General features: G+C 42.9%; 1 protein-coding gene across 2 annotated transcripts in view; it reads left to right on the top strand.

Moving 5' to 3' along the window:
- The window catches only part of SGMS1 (sphingomyelin synthase 1), a 251,170-nt gene that overhangs the window by 26,535 nt on the left and 203,190 nt on the right, over window positions 1–21,445 (top strand). For both annotated transcript variants that reach the window (XM_054729295.1, XM_054729296.1), the window contains exon 2: window positions 15,020–15,113. The gene's annotated coding sequence lies outside the window, so the exon portion shown is untranslated. The remainder of the gene's footprint in view (window positions 1–15,019; window positions 15,114–21,445) is intronic.

The following is a 21,445-nucleotide window of genomic DNA, read 5'->3' as shown; positions in this document are numbered from 1 at the left end:
TCTCCAGCGGCCTCCCCCTCCATTCTTCCAAGAGCTAACACTGTCACAGGAAGCAAGCCATTGAGGTGGGAAAAGTATACTAAGTTTAGCTGATACAAATAAGCTAAATAAAGACTGCCCTCAAGGAACTTTTCATGCCATGATATAAGGTAGGACAAATGAATTCAGAAATAGCTCCTATAGAAACCAGAATATTCTTCCTGCATTTGCAGAGCCGGAGTGGCTGGTTATCAGAAGTAGCTGTTGGAATGAACTTTAAGAAGCAGAGATGGGGCAGAGCTTTGTAGTGTACCAGGACAGTTGAGCCAGAGCTCAGCAGTGGGAATCATGTTTCTGGGGATTGAAACTGGGTAGGTCAGGGTGGCCAGGACTCTGTTCACAGAAAGGAGTCACAAAAGAAGAATAAAGTGGACAGAGACCAAGATTATCGAGTCCTTATTACATATTACTAATAGTACTAGGCCCTTAATGAAGCAGTATAGCATACTAGATGAAAAGCATACCATCCTGGATTAAAGTTTAGTTCCCTCTTTTTCTGGCTGCATTGGTCTGGGGCAGTGGTCGGCAAACCGCGCTCACGAGCCACATGCGGTTCTTTGGCCCCTTGAGTGTTCTAACGCCACTTCTTCAAAATAGACTCGCCCAGGCCGAAAACCGACTTCTGCGCATGGACCACGAAGTTTCAATCACACTGTACGTGCGCGCCTGCACATGGTATTTTGTGGAAGAGCCACACTCAAGGGGCCAAAGAGCTGCATGTGGCTCTCAAGCCGCTGTTTGCCAACCACTGGTCTGGGGTAAGGACACCTACTCTCTTTCATGTGAGGGCCATTCTCACTTTGGCCAGTGAGAAGTTAAGATCATGGAAGTGAGTTTTTGCCTAGACATCCCATTCTGTGTGTGTGTGTGTGTGTTAAATAATTCTTGCTAGCTTTATTTTTAAAAAAATATATTTTTATTGATTTCAGAGAGGAAGGAAAAGGAAGAGAGAGATAGAAACATCAATGATGAGAGGGAATCATTGACTGGCTGTCTCTTGTACGTTGGACTGAGCCTGAAGCTCAAGCATATGCCCTTGATTGGAATCGAACCTGGGACCCTTCGGTCCTCAGGTCAACGCTCTATCCACTGAGCCAAACCTGCTAGGGCCCATTCTGTTTTAAGAGGTCCTCTTGCCTGTGGGAATTTTGAATAGCTAACTAAATGATGAGAAGGGTGATAGTTTAGTTGGTCACAAATGTACAGAGTGACCTTCTATACATGAAGTCATGTACAGAGTGAATTCATCTTGCCTGCCAAACCTGTACTTTCTCTAGTATTTTGTAAAAGACCATCCTCTTCTCAGTCATCAAGACAGAAAGAACCAGGGGTTCATCCACAACTCCTTTTCCTCTACCCCTATATCCTTCCAGTTATCCAAGTAAGGTCATCTTTCCTCTTTTTAAAAATATATTTTTTTTATTGATTTCAGAGAGGAAGGGAGAAGGAAAGAGATATAGAAATATCAATGATGAGAGAGAGTCATTGATTGGCTGCCTCCTGCATGCCCCCTATTGGGGAACAAGCCTGAAACCGGGAATCAAACTTACGGCCTTTTGGTGCATGGGACGATGCTCAGCCACTGAGCCACACCAGCCGGGCCATTTTACCTCTTTATCATTTCTTGCATTCATCCATATTCTTAAGCCCTCATCACTTCCTGCCTGGATTTCTACATAGCTATCCATTTTGGTCTGTCTGCATTCTATTCTCCCAGCTGTTGTTACAGTCCTCTTCCTAACTGCTCGGGTGATCATGTTAGTCCTGCTTAAATGTGTCTGTGGTTCCTGTTGTCCCTAGGAGAAAGCCTCAGTGCCTAGGTGAACACACGAGTCTCCATCGTTTGTCTCTTCTTATCCTTTTCACCCACCCTTTCCCTTCCCTTGTGGTTCTTTGCTTCCACAACTTTTGTCCGCTTAGAATGCCTTTTCCCTGCTTCACTCATCTAATTTATTCTCATCTTTCAAGCTGGACTCAAGCAGCATCTCCTCTGAGGAGCATCACTGTCCTAACCCACCCAGCCGTCTGGGTTGAGTGTTTCCCCTGTGTCTGCCTAGATAATGCCATGCACGCTGGGTTGTGATTGGCGACTTAGTTGTTTCCAGAGTGAACATGCTAGTTAGGCTGTTTTTTGTTTTCTTTTGTTTTGTTTTTAAATGTTACTCTTTTTAGTGCCTAGCATGGTGTCTGACACACAGGAAGCTCTCAGAAAAGATTAGTAGAATATAAGTGCATAAGAAATTATTATTTTTTAAATCATCTCAGAACCAGGAGAAGAGACACATTTTTTTCTCACCACCTTTCTGCTGTACCCATTCCAGCATCTGCTCAGCAGCCCAGCTGTGGTCGAAGAGAAGCATATGGCTGACTTGAAAGAGACAGTTGGGATGTGATTGTATGTGTTTGAAATACACATATAATACATTCAGGCCCCCTCTGTCCCCTTCATACAGAATAGCAGCAATAACATCTTGTATTTGTCTTTTTATTTGTATTCTCCATAAATGCCTCTACAGACATGATCTCATCCGCCCAGGGCAATGGTAGCCCGAGTGTAGATGGGAGTACATGATTATCTCCATTTTAAAGATGCAGAGAGGAAGATAAGGAGTGAAGAAATTTGCCCAAAGTGAGTGAGTTGGTGGTAAAGAGATTGAGCTTTGAGGTGAAGTCATCTGCTTTTTCTCTTTCTTCATAACCAGCAGAACCAGGTTATATCATATTGATGTTTTCATATTTAATCGCCAAAAAAGACAGAAGAAGTGATGTTGGAAAAGTTTTCTGCCTATTAACTTTGCTTGCAAGGGTCAATTGGTGGTCATTGGTGCCAATTCCGTCCCAACAGGAATTCCCAATTTGGGGTGTGGTGAAGAAGGAAACTTTATTCAGTGCAAAAAGCTCAACTGTGATTGAGCCACGGCCTGGGGCAGCAGGGCTGTGAGGCAGTTCTGGGGTGAGGCCCCTCTCTGGCTAGACAACTCTGCTCTGCCTGCTCTGCTTCACATGCTCTGCTCTGCTCTGGTCTGGCAAGAACTCTTGGGTGTTTTTTGTTTTGTTTTTTAAACACACAACATATTTCTTTATTGATTTCAGAGAGGAAGGGAGAAGGAGAGAGAGAAACATCAATGATGTGAGAGAATCATCGATCGGCTGCCTCCTGCACTCCCCCTACTGGGGATCAAGCCCGCAACCCAGGCATGTGCCCTTGGTCGGAACTGAACCTGGGACCCTTCAGTCCACAGGCTGACGCTCTATCCACTGAGCCAAGCCGGCTAGGGCCTCTTGGGTGTTTTGTCTTTGGTGTTTCAGCTCCAGCTCCAGTCTTGGTGTTTCAGTTCCAGCACCCGTTGGAGAAATGCAGTCTTCAGTCTTTGGTGGAAAGGGAAAGTGCACTCCCGGAGCCAGAGAGGAGCCAACTTAGATATTTTTAATTTTTTAAAATCCTCACCCAATGATATATTTGTTTCATTGATTTTAGAGAGAGAAAAAGGAGGAAAGAGAGAGAGAGAAACATCGATGTAAGAGAGAAACATTAGTTGTTTGACTCCTGTATGTGCCCTGACGGGGAATCAAACCCACCACCATCAGTGTACCAGAAGACACTAATCAACTGAGCCACTGGCTAGGGCAGGAGCTGACTTATATAGAAAGAATTGTCCCTGATTGGTCTATCATCTTGCAGTTTGGTGCAAAAAGCACTGTCCTGATTGGTCAGAATGGTGTCACTCTGATTGGTCAGTGAAGGTGTTAAGGATAAAACTGTGCATCTCTGGTTGGATGGGGAAGCCTTAGTCCTACTGGTTGAAATAGGATTCCAGGAAATCCTGTATAAGGGCTGGCTTAGATAGCAGGAACACAGTGCAGACAGGCAGTTAGTTCAGTGCAGGCTTCTCCCTGAAGTGCAGTTTGCATGAGAGGCCCATGTTTCTGGTAAAAATGTTTGCTAGGATCTCCTTTTAAATTTGAGTCCCGTTAGCCACCAGGAGTCCTTCTTGGTAGGTATCGTCTTTCCCAGGGTCCACACAGGTATACTTTTTAACTTAATTTCCCTAATCTTCCTTCAGTTCTGGTTAAGTGCTCAGAGTGGTATGTCTCCCTGGATTCATTTGGCTGAAAGAGTTGAAGCCCATTAAGTGTTCTGGGGCTTGCTCTGGACAGGATTTGTCCCATTTCATTTCGTCAGTTTGGGAATATTATTGACTTCAAGCTATTTTTCTGCTTCACAAACTAATAAAGTGACAATAAAATCTTACTCCTTAAGTTGTATTCTTTATATTATATTAAATCCTTTAAAAATAAAATGTTTCCATTCCAGAATTCTCGAGTTGTTGCAGAAATGGCTCACCGACACTCAATAGTCATATTCTTAATTTCCAGGAAATTCTAAATTTTTAAAATTGCAGCCTCTGAAGTAGGCTGCTGCAGGAAAACTACGCCTACATGTTTTATTAAATTCTAGGCTTCTAACAGCAAAGATGAAGGCAGAGTGAGATTGAAAATGCAAGGGCAAAACAACTAGGTTACAGTCAAGATGTACTCAGACAGCATGCAAAGTTTGATGGTAGTCTTTTTTTATTTTTTTGGGCAGTCACTCACTCTGTTGATCTCTGAAATATCTGTGTTATCTGTTGTTTGTTTAAAAATTTTTTTAAAAATTACAGTTGAAATAAAATGTTATATGAGTTTCAGGTGTACAGCATAGTGATGAGACATTTATATAACTTAACGAAGTGATCACCCCAAGAAGTCTAGTACCCACCTGACACTATACATAGTTATTGCAATATTATTGACTATATCCCCACGATTATTTTGTAACTGCCAATGTGTACTTTGTCCTCTCTTCCCCTTTCTCACCCCTTTCATCTGATAACCATCAGTTTTTTCTCTATATCTATTAGTTTCTGTTTTATTTATTTTGTGTTTTTTTTTAGATACCACATATAAGTGAAATCATATGGTATTTGTTTTTGTATGTCTGCATTATTTCACTCAGCATAATGCCCTTTAGGACCATCCATGTTGTCACAATGGTAAGATTTCATTCCTTTTTAGGGCCGAGTAATTCCATTGTGTATATGTACCACCTCTTCTTTATTCATTCATCTATTGATGGACACTTAGGTTGCTTCCATATCTTGGCTATTATAAATAGTGCTGCAGTGAACATAGGGAAGCATATTTTTTCAAATTAGTGTTTTGGATTTCTTTGGAAAAAATGACCAGAAGTGGAATTGCTGGCCCTTTGCTAGTCTTGTTTTATCGATCCTCATTCATCTTGACTCTTTGGTCCTTGAGTTTTTTCCAGCCCTTCCTCCCTACCCCAATGAAACTGCAGTTTTCTTGGTTTCTATTATGCTAGAAGGTGGCAATTCCCTCACTCTGCCATCCACACATGTCAATGGTTTTCACTTCATTTTGTTCCCTGGTGGCATTTTTGTGGATGCATAGCTGTTTTCCCATATTCCCGGTATTTCTACTTATTTGTCCTACTGTTTTCCCAGACTCAGTAGCTTAAAAGGAAATTGTCCTTAGAATGTTTGTAGTGGGGAAGGACCTTCCTGATCATTTGCTTCATTGTCTCACTTTAGAATTAACTAAACTATGGCTCAGGGGGGTGATGTGGCTTGTGTAATTCCACAGAGTCATCATTTGGTGAAATCAGGCCAGAAATCAAGTTCTTGACCCTCTGTGAGCTCTCAGAGCCTCTGTGTTGCTCCCACACAGGCTCTTCCTGGTCTCCTGAACCATATTTCCTTGGCATGAAACTTCAGAGCTGTTTGACCCTCACACATCACCTCCTTCCCCACATACAAATGTCAACTTTGCATTCACCAAGACCTTCCTATTCTTCTAGGATTTAAAATTTTTATTTTTTGATAATTAAAAAAAATTACCAACAATAAAATTCATTTTTTTGAGCATATAGTTCTGAGTTTTAACACATGCATTGATTCATATCATTATCACTGTAAACTGCATGTAGAACAATCCATCACCCCTCAAATTCCCTGGTGCTGTCTCTTTGTAGTCAAACCCTCCTGGTTACCCAACTCCTGGTAACACTGATCTTTTCTCTGTTGCTGTAGGTTTACTTTTTTCCAGAATAAGTGGGATTACATAGACTATACCCTCTTCAGATAGCTTCTTTCATTTTGCATAATGCATTTGAGATTCATCCATGTTGTGTGTATCTATAATTTGTCCCTTTTTATTACTAAGTAGTATTCCACTGTATGGATATACCATAGTTTGTTTACCCATTGCATGCTCATCAGCAATGTGTGACAATCTTAGTTGCTCTGCATCTTAGCTATCATTTGATATTGTCAATTTTTAAAATTTAGCCATTCTGATGAGTGTGAAATGGTATCTCATTGTGATTTTAATTTGCATTTCCCTAATGATGTTGAGCATCTTTTCAATTGCTTATTGTCATTCAGTTGCTTATTACCTATTATGTATATCTGCATATCTTCTATCCGTTGTGATGTTTGTTATACCCATTGTCATTATCATAACCCTATTCCAGGTGGTTATTGTACTTAGCTTTTTATATTAATGTTGTTGCCCATGTACCACAGTGTATTCCAGAGGTCAAGGCACTGTACTAGGAACTTTATATACACAATCTCACTTTATCCTTATAAAATTCTCAGGAGATAAAGTGTTTTCTCTCTCTATGTAGGAGAAGTAAAGACCCCATGTTCAACAGATATTTATTGAGTACCTCCCATATGCTGTGAGCCAGTTATTATACCCACTTACTAGTTCTGTGAGTTTAGGCAAGTCATTTAATCTCTGAGTCACTTTTCTTACCTATTAAATTGGGATTATATATAATATTTTCTCTGAAGGTTATTGAATGAGGGTTTTAAAGAAGAATTTAGGAGACATGCTCAGCAGAAGGTCTGGTCTATGATATTTACTGATAAGCCATCAGCAGTGGCTGCTCCTGTTCTCTTTATTTATTTTTTTATTTTTTTATTTTTTTATTTTTTATTTTTTATTTTTTGCTCCTGTTCTCTTTAAACACCTCATACTTTACTGAGGCTATTTCTAAACAGCCCCTCACTGGCTACCTCCCTCTGGAAAATTGCCCTTTGGTGGGTCTCCTACCTCATTCTGGGTCAAATATTAGAACCAACACAAGAGTCAGCCTTTTTTCTTTTAAAGAACATGTTTCTCTGTTTTCTCTTTGTAGCTCATTGTTTGCATCATTTGGTCTAGAAAAATGGGATTGAACCAATTTTGCAAAGCAGACCTACAATGCTGCAGTTACTACTGCTCCCGTGTCCCTCCTGTAAATGCAAAAAGGACCAGTTACTGTGGAGATTGCTGAGTGGTCTGTCTCTAAGATCACATTGTGTATTTTAAATACCTAATCTTAGGTATGGCGAAAGGGCTACGATAGGGGAACCTTATCTCACATTGCATTGGTGTATGAAGTGTTGCTGAAATTATTTTTGTCATTTACTAGTCATTTAATCAAGCTTTTTCTTCTTCTTCTTCTTTTTTTTTTTTGGTATTGGTTAGGTAATTTGGGATGGTTTCTAAGAAACTGGAAATACTTTGAAGAGATGTGGCTGTTTGAAGTGAATGTTTAAGATTTTCTAAAGTCAGTAACAGAGAAGTTAAATGAGCCCAATGTTTTACTTGGAGTGCATTCCAGCTCCTGTATTCACGTACAGGATGTCTTTCTTTTACTAATGTCATAAAGGGTTGATCTAGTTGGCAAGGGTTGTTCTAGTTAGGGTAGGACAGAAAGAGGAAATCATAATATTAGTTTTAAAAAATCATGATACAAAGATGACCTTTTTCAAATTTTAAAGTCATCCATCATGGAGTATGAGGCTTTGTTTGTGGAAGCAAGGGTATTATCGCTAAAATTGGCTCCTTGCTTTTTCCTATTAGGTAGCTAGAGCACATTTTCACTTCTTCAGTTGTTAAGCATTTGTCAGGTGCCTACTCTGTCCTAGGTCCCTTTATGTGTTAGTCTCTTAAATCCTCACAACAACTCTCGGAAATAAAAGCCCCATTTTACATGGTGATGAAAGGAGACTTGACTTGGAGTGGTGAACACACAATACAGTATAAAGATGATGTATTACAGAATTGTATACCTGAAACCTATATAATTTGATTAACCAATGTCACCCCAATAAATTCAATAAAAATGCAAAGAAAAAGCCCCATTTTACAGATGAAAACATTGTATGGAGAGGCCATTTGACCTGCCCAGTGTAACTCCCATGAGGAGGTGGTAGTGGGCCCTGGTTTTCTGACTGTGCCTCCTGGTCTCATTGGCACCCACTCCGCCTCTGCCTGTCATGGAGGGATGGCAGGTGCCACTGCTGCTCACCAGGAAGGCCAGCACACCTTCTCGCAGTGTGGCATCTGTTTCCCTCAGAGGGCCTTTTCTAGGACCTAAGGTCAAACTTGCCTACCACACATCCTCGGATGGGATACTTTTATTTGGTCCAGAAGGCCCACTGTAGAAAGAGCATGAACTCTACAAGGTTCAAGTGGGATCTCCACCATTTTATTTTATTGCTTACCCATTGCAATAAATGGTTGCAATAAAATAAAATGGTGGAGATTTTACTAGAGGTCCGGTGCACGAAATTTGTGCACGGGCAGGGGGGGTTGTCCCTCAGCCCAGCCTGCACCCTCTCCAATCTGGGACTCCTCGAGGGATGTCCGACTGCCTGTTTAGGCCCAATCCTATCAGGCCTAAACAGGCAGTCGGACATCCCTTTCACAATCCTGATAGGATCGGGCCTAAACAGGCAGTTGGACATCCCTTTCACAATCCAGGACTGCTGGCTCCCAACTGCTCGCCTGCCTGCCTGATTGCCCCTAACTGCTTCTACCTGCCAGCCTGATCACCCCCTAACCACTCCCCAGCCAGCCTGATCGATGCCTAACTGCTCTCCTGCTGGCTCGATAGCCCCCAACTGCCCTCCCCTGCTGGCCTGGTCACCCCTAACTGCACTCCCTTGACAGCCTGATCACCCCTAACTGCCCTCCCCTGCTGGACTGGCCACCCCCAACTGCCCTCCCCTTCAGGCCTGGTCCTCCCAACTGCCCTCCCATGCAGGCCTGGTCCCCCCTAACTGCCCTCCCCTGCAGGCCTGGTCGCCCCCAACTGCCCTCCTCTGCTGGCTTGGTCACCCCAACTGCCCTCCCCTGCTGGCCTGGTCCCCCCCAACTGCCCTCCCCTGCTGGCCTAGTCCCCCACAGCTGCCCTCCCCTGCAGGCCCAATTGCCCCCAACTGCCCTCCCCTGCAGGCCTGGTCACCTCCAATTGCCCTCCTCTGTAGTCCTGGTTGCCCCCAACTGCCCTCTCTTGCATGCCTGGTCATCCCTAACTGCCCTCCTCTGCTGGACTGGTCACCCCCAGATGCCCTCCCCTGCAGGCCTGGTCCCCCCCAACTGCCCTCCCATGCAGGCCTGGTCCCCCCTAACTGCCCTCCCCTGCAGGCCTGGTCCCCCCCAACTGCCCTCCCCTGAAGGCCTGGTCACCCCTAACTGCCCTCCTCGGCTGCTCGGTCACCCCAACTGCCCTCCCCTGCTGGCCTGATCCCCCCCAACTGCCCTCCCCTGCTGGCCTGGTCCCCTCCAACTGCCTTCCCCTGCAGGCCCAATTGCCCCCACCTGCCCTCCCCGCAGGCCTGGCCCCCCTACAACTGCCCTCCCCTGCTGGCCTGATTGCCCACAACTGCCCTCCCCTCCCGGCCATCTTGTGGTGGCCATCTTGTGTGTTGGAGTGATGGTCAATTTGCATATTACCTTTTTTTAGATAGGATGTAATTTTGGTCAAATTACTTAAACTCCCAGGACCTAAGTTTCTTCAACTATAAAATAGGAAGAATACATGCCTGGTGGAGATGTGGGGAGGATTAGAAATAATGCAATAGAGCACTTAAAAAGTGCTTGGCATGTTGTAGGTGCTTAGTAACTGCCGGCTCTATTTCAGGGCCTTCAGCTCTTGGGGGGCTGAAGAAGCTGCCCAGAAGAGTGTTTAAGAATATGGATTCTGGAATAAGCCTCCTGGGTTCAATTCCTTGTTCTACCACTTATCAGCTGTGTGATTATGTACACTTAATTGCTTTTTGTGCCTTAGTTTCCTCCATCTGGAAAAAGGGTGTAATAATAGTTCCTGCCTCATAGGGATAAATGATTGTAAAGAGAGAAATAACTGTCAAGAGGTTGAGTTGAAATGACCTCATTGTGGTCATCTAGTGCCATTGTTTTTTTTCCGCGACATGATATGAACCTCCTTGAAATTTACAGTAATATTTCTTCTTTCCTTCCTGTTCCAATTATGTATTTAATGCCACATAATGTTTGATATTGTTTTTTACTTGAAATACAGATACATTATCATAAATATTACTTTTGCCACTTAAGAAATGGAATGAACTAAATATAAAAGAACACCTATTTGTGTAGAGAACACATACTTTTTGTAGAATTACTACACATAAAATTAGATTTAGTAAATAAAAATCTCATAGATGAAAACATAAAAAACATAACCAGCTCTCTGTTGAAAAGCACACACAATTTCATTGGAGTAATTTGACTTTCTCGCTTTAATCTTAGCTTGGCCGGGTTGCATGCGAGTTAATTCCCCTCCGAGATGACAAGAATAAGGTGGGACCATGGCTGTGAGTCCACGGGGAGGAAGGCAGTCTGACTCTAACGTCAGTCTAGAAATCCCATTTGACTTGTCCCTGTGGCAGTGTGTGGTGCTGGCCGGTCTGCATCATTATTCTGAAGTCTGTGCTGATGTCCTGTGACTAATCTGTTCCAGCTGTCTGGGTCACTGCTCTGGAGTACTATTTATTTGCAGCAGTGATGCTGCAAATAGGAAAAGCTTTCCCTTTGTTGATTGAAAGCTTTACTGGTAATTAGCAAAACAGACACGCCTCTTATTTGGAGAAAGACTAGAAAGGCGGCTTAAGAGTCAGTTGTACACAATCCCTTTGGAAGACGGTTGGACACTCCTGAGGAGAGTTGAGCATTGCAATCCCAAGCCCAGCTCCCCTCTCCTAGGTGTGTGCCTTTGGAGGAACTTGCTGGCGAGGAGCACTAGAGTGTAAATGGCAGCATTATTCATACAGCAAAAAACTGAAAACTTCCCAGATGATCCTCAGCAGTAGACTAGAGCAGTAAATTGTGGATATGTTCATACAGTGAGAACTAGATAGGGTGAAAAATCTACTACAGCCACAGGAGTCAACAGGGATGAATCTCAAACTCTTTAGAGGCAAGTATTAGAAGAATATGTATAGTTTGTTTCATTTATATTAGCCTTACAAACAGGTAAAATGCAACCGTGTATTGAGAATACATATGTGGTAAAATTATAGGAAGGGACAAAGGAATAATTAACTCAGAATTCAGGCTGGTGGTTATCTGTGCAGGGAGGCGGGGCAACGGGCGTAGAGAGGGAGAGGTGATCAGAAAGGGGCACATAGGTCTTCTAACAAACAAACAAACAAACAAACAACCCAAACCCCAGCAACATCAACTGGGTATTAGGTACATGGGGTATATTTTATTGTTCTTTAATCTGACATGCTATATTATATATATAACCAGCAGTTTAAAACACGGTTACATTTATGATCTCACACAGTTTCTGTGTGGGTCAGGAAGTCTGGAGCAGCTTAGCTGGGTGGTTGTAATCTGGGGTCTCCAATGGCGTTGCAGTCCAGATAGCTGAACCAGCCGTCCTCTGAAGGCTCGGCTGGGCTGGAGGTTGTGCTCCTAAGAAGGTGACCTCCATTGGCTGTTGCAGGAGGCTCAGTTCCTCAGCACATGGGCTTGTCTTTAGAGCACTTGAGAATGCAGGAAACAGCAGCCAGCTTTCCTCCCAAGATAGAGAGAGAGGGAAGCTGCTCTTTCACCGAGCCTTTGAGTCACACTCCATAATTTCCCCAGCATCCTATTGGCTATTCACGCCAGCCTGTTCATTTTGGGAGGGGTCCACACAAGAGCATGAGTATTGGAGGCGGGATCATTGGGGGTCCCCTTAGGGGCTGGCTACCATGGTTATGCACTTTTTAATATATTTTACAATAAAAAGTATTTAGAGGCAAACTAAACTGGTAAGCTTATTTTTCTTTAGTAATGATGCAGCATCCATGTAAATGAAAATTGCAGTAAGTGCTGAATGTGTCAGCAGTCAGAATGGGGTTGAAGAAAGTCAGTGATGTAAACTGGGTAACTGAGGGCAGGAGTGTGGTGGGGCCGGGAAGCTGGTGGGAAGGGCAGTGAAGAGAGGAACTTCCGGAATACCTACACCAGGATGTGTGGTGTAGAGAGGGGACTATGTATGTGTGCCTCACCTTCAGTCTGCCTGACCTAGATCTCGCAGAAATCTGGGATCCCTGATTTTGAAGAGAATTCTTTAGACCAAAGGCCATTGGTAGCTTTCTGGGCTCACTGTGATATAAAATCCCTACCAACTTCACGCGTTCTCCCAAGGCCACCTTTAATGATAAAGGAGAGAGTCCATCCTCATCCCCTTCCCCCACATGTAAGGGTATGGCCGGAAATGAATTAGGCATGTAAGGAGTTTTAGTTAAAAAAAAAAAAAAAAGGAGTTTTAGTTAAAAATGCATGCCAGGTGACATTCTACTCCACAAGGCATATTTGTTTTACTATTAACAACTTTTAAATTACTGGTTCATTTCCTATCATCACCAAAACTTTGAGTAAAATTGATGTTTCCAAAGGTATATCATGTTTCTCCCTTGGTTTTGTGTAGCTCCTGGCATAACTTCTTGGTGAGTTTCCTGGGGTCAGAGTGCTGGGTTTGTGAGTCATGGAGCCACATCTTATCTCCTTTGTGGGTCTCAGTGTCCTTGTGAGCAGGTGTTCCAGCCCCCAGGCCAGGAGGTGCTTGCAGAGGTTCCCTGGAGTTTTACTCACGTGGAGGATGGAAGAGACAGGCCTGCAAGCCAGGTGCGGGGTTCCCTGGCCAGCTTTCCTCAGGCTCATGTGTGCCAGCACCTTCACAGGTGGAGGTTAGACACTGATACCTCTAAACCTCTGTGCTTGTGGAATTTTGGTGACCAACAGATGAAAGGCCACGTTAGGTCATCATATAGGGATACTACATTCTCCCCAGCTGTAGTTTTTTTGGTGCTGCTTCCATCTTTATTAGTGGAGCAGTATCTATGCCATTATATTATACTAGGGGCCCAGTGCAGGAGTTCGTGCACCTTGAAATAAACTGTGGGCTGTGAGGCTGCAGTGGGCACAGGGGTGGGTCTCGGCCCATCCTCCGTGCCCCACCCGACCCCTCCTATGGCTGCCCCTGTCCCCTGTCTGCTGGCAGCCCTGCTTCTGCCGCTACTGCTCCATGTGCTGATGGCACCGGCCCCACTCGCACCCGCTGACAGCACGGAGCAATTGGGGCTGGTGCCAGCAGCAGGTGCGAGCAGGGCCGGGGCTGTCAGCGATGGCTTCTGCCCTGATTGTCCCTCAGGAGCAGGGGGAGGTGGAGAAGCCCTCAGGGGCTATCGGAGCCAGCAGCTGCCACTTGCACCCCCTAATGGCACTGAGTGATCGGGACCAGCGCCGGGCACCGGCAGCAGGTGCGAGCGCTGGGCAGGACCATGGCATGCCGGAGCAAAGAATTTTCAGCGACCTGTTCCCTGCCTTGGTCTGGCGCCCCCGCTCACCTGCTCTACCATCCCGCTGTGGCTGCAGCCTGACATGTTCCACGCTCTGCCTCCTGGTGGTCAGCGCATGTCATAGCGACCAGTTGTTTGGTTGTTCCACCGTTTGGTCTATTTGCATATTAGGGTTTTATATATATAAATTGTATTTTGCATTTTACAAAAACTTAAATGGCAAGTTACTGCCTTTCGTTGTGGCAAAGATAAAAATCACCAAGGGTGCCACGTGATGCTGGTTTTACTCCGATTGGCCAACAATGTGCTTTCTTGAGAAAGGAGGGGGAAAGTTATATGTGTGTGTGTGTGTGTGTGTGTGTGTGTGTGTGTAATGTAAAAAATAAGGTTATTGTGTTTAAAAGGAAACTATAATTACTAACAGTAATTGTAGTAATTGATAATCATAAATCATAGTACCAAGGGCACTGTTAAGAATGATTATTTATATATACTATCAGGGAACAAACTGTCATCTCCATCCCCCACTGAAGGGGAATGTGCTGTTTGGCCATTTTGCTTGGAGGTTGGCTTTTAGGAGAGCATGGTGTTGAGGAGGAGTGAGAAGGGGTAGGGATGACCTGTATGGAGAGCTTGGGGTCAGAAGACCTAAGTTGGAATTTCATTTCTGATATTTTCTAGTTGAATGTTCTTGTCGTACATCTTCTCTGACACTTAGCCGCCTTCTCTGGAAAATGGAATCAGTAAACTCTGCTTACCTCACAGGGCTGTGGGGGAGGGCCCATTGTAAGAGATAATGCCGAAATGTAAGGTGTGGCAGCAGGAATATGACTTGCAGGCCACATACCACTGTGCCCGTAGCATGTTCCATAGTTGAGTACAGTAGTAGATTGGGTCCAAATACCTTTGCCTGAAAGGACTCCAGGGGATCAGCGGTTCTGGTGTGGTTCTGAGAGCATCCTCGGATGCCTTCTAGGTATGGTCTCAGAAATCCAGAGCAAAGCTCAGGTCCTTGAAGCTCCAGTTTTTGATTGAATGGAGTTTGGACTACGTCACTGCCCTGAAATCGATGTGAATTAAAAGAAACTTACTGAGGAATTCCTTTGTTCCAGACATTTGCAGGATGGGTGAGGTTTACAAGTTGTTCCCTACATTCAGTATGTGATGGGATCATTCTTTTCTCTTTTCACTTTTTTCCTTGCTAAAAACAAGTAGTTGCAGCAGTGTTTTAACCTAGAGACTTGCCATTATATTGAGAATATGTTCTCAGGTGAAGTAGCATTAATATGCAAATTGTTGGTGATAAGTTGTTTTGCTTATTCTTGCAGGGTGAGGGCAGCATGAACGACCCCTGAGTGTGCCTTTGGGCGTAGTTATCATTCATTTCTGATTAGGAGAAAGAAGACGGCCTCCTCTTGAAAGGTGAGTGGACATTTCTATGCAACTTTTTATTATAAAAATTTTCAGACATCCTGAAGAGTTAAAAGAATGTGCAGGAATTCTTATGTATCTACTACCTACATTTAACAGTTGTTGGCATTTTTCCACGTGTGTGTGTGTGTGTGTGTGTGTGTGTGTGTGTGTGTGTATTTTTCTGTGAAACGTGCATATTACAGCCATCATGACACATTATCCTAAATTCTTGAGAAGGAGACTCTTCAATCCCTGAGAGCCATTTTAGAACATTTATAAACTGTGTGATATAGAATAATTTAATTAAGTGAAGTTATAATTTCCTATTAAAAGGTGTAATAGCTGATATAAATAAAGTCAGATTTAAAAAAAAGCTTTAAACAGTGATTTATTTAACAGACAGATATGCAGTATGAGTTTGTTGGTTCTGAAAAACATCTGAACATGGAGGATTGAATTTGTACCACACATGGCCTGTACAGGAGGGGATCACTGTGTTTTCTTCACTCCCTCTAATCTGCCCTCTGCCCGCTGTGGTGACGTCTATTGTTGGGTCAGTGGATCTGATTACCACTCCTGCTTCTTCCTGATCAGCATTTACAGTCTCTTCTATCTAATGTGATCAAAGGTCTTAATTGATTTTAACCTGAAATTATTAGGAGAATGTATAAAGAATATGAGTGGTTTTATATATATATATTTTAAATATATTTTATTGATTTTTTACAGAGAGGAAGGGAAAGGGATAGAGAGTTAGAAACATCGATGAGAGAGAAACATCCATCAGCTGCCTCCTGCACACCTCCTACTGGGGATGTGCCCGCAACCAAGGTACATGCCCTTGACCGGATTCGAACCTGGGACCTTTCAGTCCACAGGCCGATGCTCTATCCACTGAGCCAAACTGGTTAGGGCGAATATGAGTGATTATATTAAAATCAACATTAGAGTGATTAAAAAATGATTCTCAGCCCATAATTTGACTCCCTGCATTGAGACGTTACATAAAATCTTAAAGATGTGTTCAGCTATGATTATAATTGTAGATTATTATACATTATGCATTATGGCCCATTACACAACCAGTTAGTACAGCTCTGTGGTTCTTGCAGGAGAGCTGTCAGCTGTCCTGCCTTCTAATCTCCGCTACATTTTATTTATGGCATCTTCCTCAAAGTGGTCCCTGAGCATCTAAGCATTCCTTCATAGATGTTTATAAACTAGACCTGCCCATTTAGGACATCATTTTAAAAGAAGTCCATTTAAACGAGCCATTTATGGCAGCAGAGACTTCTTATAGTCTCTGTCTCATTTAGAAGACAGAGGTAGTGACAGCAGTAAAGTTCCTTCAAAAGACACTGCCATTCTGAAGGACTGTGACTGCAATTGCAGGCATCTCAGAATGATCTAGTGTGCTGTTTTGCCCTTTGGCCTCTCTCTGGTTTTACTTGGAAAAGACAAGGAGGAGTTGAGTGAGGCTCCCCATGAAGCAGAAGGCTTGAAGGATGTGGTCAAGGGGAAGGACGTGGGGCCCTGTCTGGGGCCTTCAACTGGCTCTCTGGCCCTGGACCACTTAGATATGGGGTAATGATTTTTACTGTCTATTACAGTAGAACACACATACAAAAAATACACATATTGTAAGTGTGCAGCTCAATATAATTTTACAAACTGAACTCACCCATGTAACCAGCACTCAGTTTAAGAAACATGCTTTCTCTAGACACCCCACTACATGGGTAGCTCCTCTTGACTTCTAGGAGCATTAATTCATTTTGCTATTTCTCTCTCTTTCTCTTTCTCTCTCTGTGTGATATATATGCAAATTGTACTTTTTGTGTCTGGCTTTTCTCATTCAACAATGTATTGGAGAGATTCCTCCACTTGGTTGCATATAGTTATAGATTGTTTATTTTTATTGCTATTGAGCATTCCATCATAGGGGAATACAACAGTGTGCTTATTCTGTTAGATGCAGGTAATTTTTTGTGTTCACCCACCCAGAGCATCCTCCAGCAGGAATGGAGAATAAATCCTCATTATGGTTACAGTGGAGGAGGCCCCGGTTGTCCTCCCTCTGCCCAGCTCTGCTGTGATGTGAAGGAGGAATCCAGGCGGCAGAGAAGATTGAGACACAGTTGGGAGATGTGTGGGGTTTTTCAGTCCTGTAATGACTGCTGCTTTTCCTGGCACTGGCCATGTTCCTGCTGGCACATGTTTTCTCCATGCCCTTCTCTGCCCTTTTCACTCTTATACAGCCCCTTCGAGGAGACAGTGCAGAACATACCAAATAACAGGCAATCAGTGGATAATTAAAGTCATTAGGTATTGGTATTAGCTGTTAGATAGTGCCATTTGGATATTTTATAGCATCATTCTCAGGCCATACAAAATTATCAACTTAAAAATTAGCCTGCTATGTTTGGTCAAACGTTTAATTAACTCACCCTAATGCCTTGGCAGGGCCAGACCAAATGATATAGGCCCACGGGCCGGATGTTCCCCATCCCTGTGTTTGATGAAGTTGTGGGCTTTGAGGAGCCTGTGTTGTGGTTATAGTTTCACAGGGATGGATATGGGCCACATCCCTGGAAACCACTTGTACTGTAGAATTCAGGAAGTAAACTCAAAGGCTTGCATGGGCCAGGCTTGTAACATGCGGGTTGTTTAGTAAGGAGTGATGGGCACTATAGAGAATGAGTATATATACTTTGCTCAATTTTTGACCCAATGAAACATGTCTGGCTGAATTTAGCAAGTTAACCAATTTCCAGTCTTTAGGGAATAGTGTTCACTTGTAAGAAAGTGTTTCCCTTGGGATTTGAATGTTTTTATGGATTATGGATGATTTTATAAATAAAGTTTTATTCAAACACGATCATGCTCACTTGTTTATATGTTATCTGTATCCACTTTTGTGTTATAACAGCTGAATTGTTTAGTTGCAAAAGAGATCAGGGTTGAGTAGTTGCAACAATAATCCACAATACCTAAAATATTTACCATCTGTCCCTTTACAAAAAAGTTTGCCAACTCCTGCTTTACTTCATAAAAGCAAGGACATAGTAATTTTTGTAGTCATAAAATAGTCTGATCCCATTCATTTTAGTGTTAATACCTTTATTTGTTCATTTACTATTCAACAAATATTTATAGAGTCTAGTATATGTCAGGTACAAAATAGTGATAGCAGATATGATTCTTGCCCCGAGGACTTTACAAGAGGCTCCTATAACTTGAAGTTCCATTCTGGGATTGTGCTTTTTATGAATCAAAACAGATGTGTAATATGAATAGAATTATCAAATCTTCAATTTTAAGCTAATATATTGGCTGTATTGATTAATTTTAGGAATAGGATTCTTATTTTACATAATCTAATGGTTACTTCACTTATAAAGTGTATGTAGTATAGTGTACCTAGAAATGACTTTGTGCTTGAAGGTCCTCCTTGTTTACATGTAGTAACACCAGAATGTTTGGGAGCTAGCATGTCTGGATAGGGCTGTGAGCTTTGAAGTGCTTATCAAAGCAAGACAACAGACCCCCATCTTAGGCCACTTCCATAATAAATAATAAACCTCGACAGAAAGAACAGCATGCAAAGTAAAGTTTTGAATGTAGTAGAACAAATGTGTCTTTGTTGGTGTTCTTATCTGTTTGCTTACTTGAGGTCATAAAAGTTTGTCTTCTTAATAGGAGCCTACTGAAGGCATTTTAATGAACATAGAACTAGTCTAAAACATCATGTTAACTCAGCATTTTCATATATGCTCAGATATGTCTTATGGGTGGACACAGGCTAAGGATTGCCCCTTCACCACCCCAGACTGTCTTCGGACAGATAGAAAGGAAACGCAGTTGGCCCAGCTTGGTTATTTAGCTGTGTGTAATAATTTGAAGATGTGAAAATGCATGAGGTCTGGTAATGTTTCCACATTGCCTTAGGAGCCGTCTGACATCAAATGGATTCCACCCGCCACAGTTGGAGGCAGTATCGGGGTGAGCAGTAGTGCTTTCCCCTGAAATCTGAGGCGCTTGTGAGGATTGGTCTGAAGTCACTACAGAGAAGGAATGTCATTTAGTGCAACAAATAGTTTAATGGACGTGGTTAAAAATGCATACTGGTTTGTTTTGTTTCCAAAATTATTAAGTAAAGTTAAGGCTTAGTTCCTTTTTATGAGGAAGAAGTGATACTTGCTGCTTGTGTTTAAGATACTTTAAAAATTCAATTCTGTTCTTCATTTAATAATTTTTATAGTGGTTTGCATTTAGGATTAAATGAAAGTGGAAAATGAAGAAGACTGAGTGAAAATAAATGTCACAGTTGCTTTCCTTACAAAGCTGGAAACTGCAGACCTAACTGCTTTGGTTAAAAATAAGGTTTTTTGAGCCCTGACTGGTGTGGCTCAGTTGATTGGAACATCCTCCCATACAATGAAAGGTCACCGGTTTGATTCCCAGTCAGGGCACATACCCAGGTTATGGGTTTGACCCCTAGTTGGGTGTGTGTGTAGGGGAGGCAACCAATCGATGTTTCTTTCTCACATTGATGTTTCTCTTCCTCTCTCTCAAAAATCAATAAAAACATATTCTTGGGTGAGGATTAAAAAAATAAATAAATACAGTTTTTTAAACAAAGTTGATAGTAGGTCAAATCACTTGATCTGTGGCATTAGGACAACTGATCTTGTGTTTTACCTAATATGGAGTACTTTTGTCAAGAACTCCAGCCCCAGGAGTGTTTTATTTTAGAGAGTGGAACAGAACAAAGGACAGAAAATACAGATGAATATAGCTTGATAGAATAAAACATGTTTAGAATGGGTACTAGGGTGATTCTTTTGCTTGCAAGTGACAGAAAGCCCAATTTCAAACTATTCTAAGTGGGGAAAAAAGCGTTGGCTTAGGTAATTGAAAGTCTAGAAATGGATCTGACTTGAGGAAGGGCTTGATTGGGGACCCAAATGATGTCATGAGGATTCATCTTGGCTGCATGTTCTTGGGCTACGAATCAAGACCTCCAGTAGCTTCAGGCTGACATCATTAGAGTGATCATCCAAGATACTGTACAGATAACATTGCTGGCCTTGTGCCTAGAGCATTGGGCCAGTCACTGGGGCCAGGGACACTGGCTTGTTCTGACTGGAGTGCCCAGGCCATGTGTTCACCCCTACAGCCCGAGGTCCGAACCTCTTCAGCTGAGGATGAAGCACTGACTGATGACAGTGGGGGATGAGTCCCTCCAGAAGTAAAGCAGAGCAGTTACCAGGAGGGTTGGTGGGTGCTGGGAGGCAAACTTTAATAATAATAATAATAATAATAATAATAATAACAACAACAACAACAATAATAAAAAAAATAAAAGGTATCTTTGTGGTTTACAAAGCATTTTCAGGTATATTATTTTGTTTGACCTGAAAGAAGCATCAGGTTAGTCAGGATAAAGAAGTGATTAAGAACATGGGTCCTGGGGTCAGATTACATAGGTTCAGTTAGGAGCCACATAAGATTTTGACAGTTTAACGTCTCTGTGCCCCAGTTCCCTCAACTGAGAAATGGGGACAAAGGTCTCCGTCTACCTTACAAGGCTCTGGAAGGATTAAATTAGTGGCTATTTGTAGGGCACTTTGTGCCTGGTGCATGCTTAGTCTCTCTGTCCCTTGTTATTATTGTTAATCTTTAAAACAGCCCTGCCATTCACAGGCGAGGATGCTGAAGTTCAGAGTCACATGGCCCGTAAATGGGAGCCAATAGCATTGAGGTCTCCTGGCTTCTTCCCTGGCCCCACACTTGTCTTGTGTAATGATTGTGGGGTTCAGCTTCATAATAATTCGAAGAAGCAGAGAGGAAAACACTCCTACAAGGTAGGCCTGCTGTTTGGAAGTCCCTAAGTGTATAGAGGGCAGCGTCACTTATATCTTCTACTTGCAAATGGATCTTCATCCTCCCATTTGCATCGTGCCTCCAGGCACATTTAGGCAATATTACTGCGAAGAAATTCACACTGGCATTGTTCCACCTGGTGGGCACGTGCTTGGACAGTCAGCCATGTCTAGGGTTGGCATTCACTAGGGAAGTGTTTGCTGATTGTTTAATCAGGTCTAGTATTCTGAGCTGTAGAGGAATCTAGGACTTCCATGGTCGGGAGGTGGTTTGAACCTATCAGTATGGTGTGAGGACGTACCTTCTGATGGAGCGAGGCTTGGACTGCCTCAGAATACTACTTCGAACGCATTTAGCCAATTCTATTTAGAAATGAACCCCATTTTCCTCATTACAAATATTTCCCCACAATGTTAAGAATGTTTTGTGGGGAAGTTATTCAAGTGACTTGGTGG

Source organism: Eptesicus fuscus, chromosome 17, assembly GCF_027574615.1.
Source record: "Eptesicus fuscus isolate TK198812 chromosome 17, DD_ASM_mEF_20220401, whole genome shotgun sequence".
NCBI lineage: Eukaryota > Metazoa > Chordata > Mammalia > Chiroptera > Vespertilionidae > Eptesicus > Eptesicus fuscus.
This window is presented reverse-complemented; position numbering and strand designations above follow the sequence as displayed.